Below are 2,479 nucleotides of genomic sequence, written 5' to 3'. Positions count from 1 at the left end.
TGCTCTCGACAGCTCTGCACATGCTTCCCACAGGGAGCATACATCCCTGAGAGCCAGAAATCAGGAAGCTGGAAAATCCTGCTGCAGGTGAGCCAGCTGCCTGCATGTCCCACCAAGCCCAGCTGAGCACAGCTGCCAGAGCTGAAGAAAACTTCTAGTCTGGGATAAACAGGGAATCTGCTCTTCCTGTCCAAAGACGACTCCAAATACTCTCTAAATTTCATCCTCTTATCCAGCATCTGAAGAAACAGCCAGTCTGCATTTCATCCCAATGCTATAGGCTGCAAGGTGTCATTGCATTTGGATCCACTGGTACCTCGTTGTTGGGATGTAGATTCCAGACATCCAGGGTTTCCCAAAGACATCTCCTTGGCAGTCCCCTCACCTGTCAGCAGACCATTCTTTGTTGTTCCTCCTCCTTTTTGTTTCTGTGGCAAAACTATTGTAACAGGGCTGTGTGCTTAGCAGGGTATGAGCTCCCAGCTGCCAAGGCAGGTGCTCCAAACCCTTGCTTATCACATTCACTTCTAGAAAAATAGTGATAACTGCTTTAAAAAAGAGCCAAAGTTTCCACCATGTACTAGGGCTCTTTCTCAAAGCATGACAGTCCTCAGCTTGTCTCAAAACATCTTTGACCACCTATTCCAATTTACTATCACTAGACAAGTCAAATTTAATGAAGGGCTGCCCAGAACACAGATGTGCTCCAGGTTTACCAAGAAAGTCAAAGACTAGGAAAAATATATGACTAATTGCCTGTGCCCTGAAAATCCTGCCATTGGATGAAACAAGTCATCCGCTGAGCAGCACAATGAAGGAATTTGGCTTTCCTGGCAAGTGCTGCCCTTTCCATGCCCATCCTGAGTCCAGCTCATCTCTATATGTGAATCTCAAAGATTGCTGAGTTGCAATGCTCCCTCTTTCCCTACACATCACCCTCATATCTCCCCACAGTCCCAGAGCAGCATTCAGGCAAGCGGCAGCTTTTGCTTAACCCCACACTAGATTGGTTCTGCTCATCCACCACACTCACACAGCATCCTTTTCCCTCAAAATGGCAAATGCTTCAGTCTTTCCTGCCCCAGTCCACACTAAATTTGTAGGGATTTTCATTTCTTGAAGATATCTGCTTCCCCACTGAGTTTGGTGAAAATATCAAAGGGTTAAACAAACTATTGAAAGAGGGTCTGAGAGGCAGCCAGAAAATGTCACTGTAGTAGTCTGAAGAAGCCACACTGACAATGTTGCATCATCTTGGTGGGGAGCCAAGTCTTTCTCTCTCTTCCTTTGACTGAAGGAATATTTTATTATTCCTTTCATTTTGCAGCATCTTCTCCTGAAAGCCAGCACTCTTTCTTGCATTTATGTAATTGAAAGAGCTTTGCTTCTGAATGTACATTGAAGTGTGGGGCTTTTTCCAAAATAGGCCCAGGAGTCTGGGTTTTCTACGTTGGATTTAAACACCAATGGTGTGAATTAATAATTTGTGATCTTCCCATTTTATTTATGCACAGAGTGAGCACTTGAAAGAACGCTCAGAAAGAAGATGGATGCAAAATAAAACCTGGGAAATTCTCACCTGTGCAAACCATTGCTTGACTCACAGCAGATGTCAGCCCAGTGGGACAGATAGGGAGAGCTGGGAAACATAACAGCAGCAGCAGACTACAAAGAATTATTTCCGAGAATTCACAGAACTTCACATGAGATGTTTGTTTAATTAAACAATAGCTGTGTGCATTTGCTTTTATACCTACTCAATATACCCCTTGTCAATTTGCCACAGTTGGAGTTTCTTTCAAGTCTGGTATTTAAACTGGGAAAGAAACATCCCAATTTGTTCACATGATTTTGAAAGACCTTTCATTTTAACTTGAGGAGTAAATAAAATAAATTTCTTTTCTTTGTGCTACTGTGATTGTAGGATTGTTTACTTATCAAACACTAACCAATTTTGATGGTAAATATTTATTTATTAATACTTTAAAATTCCATTAGTGCTTGAAATAACTAATTTTTCTCCTCCCTTTGCTAAATAATTAAATTGTTTGCAATGCCTTTACTACAGTTTGACACTCAGGCCACACATTTTTCATCTGACATTTGGAATACAGTGACGAAACTTTGACGAGAATCATGTATTTAAACCCTGGCTAACATTCTTTATTTATATCAGCCTTCCCAAGGAAATATGAAGGTTTTTATGGCTGATAGTCCCCTCTTTTCACTTACCTTTTCCACTCATTTGCTGCTTCCCAGGAAACTTTACAGAGTGCATCTGTAGAGGTGCATCATGTTTAGACCCTCTGATGTGGAAGCAGGTATGGTTTTTGGTTTGCACTCAGCTGCCACTGTCCAAACAGACTGAGGTACATGTGAATTGTGAGGAGAAATAGTCTATTTTGCCTCTACGTTAGAAAAACTGAAAGTGAACAATTTTATTCTTAGAACATATAAGGGAAAAACTCATTGTGGAAAA

Source organism: Sturnus vulgaris, chromosome 7, assembly GCF_052056855.1.
Source record: "Sturnus vulgaris isolate bStuVul1 chromosome 7, bStuVul1.hap1, whole genome shotgun sequence".
Classification (NCBI taxonomy): Eukaryota; Metazoa; Chordata; class Aves; order Passeriformes; family Sturnidae; genus Sturnus; species Sturnus vulgaris.
This window is presented reverse-complemented; position numbering follows the sequence as displayed.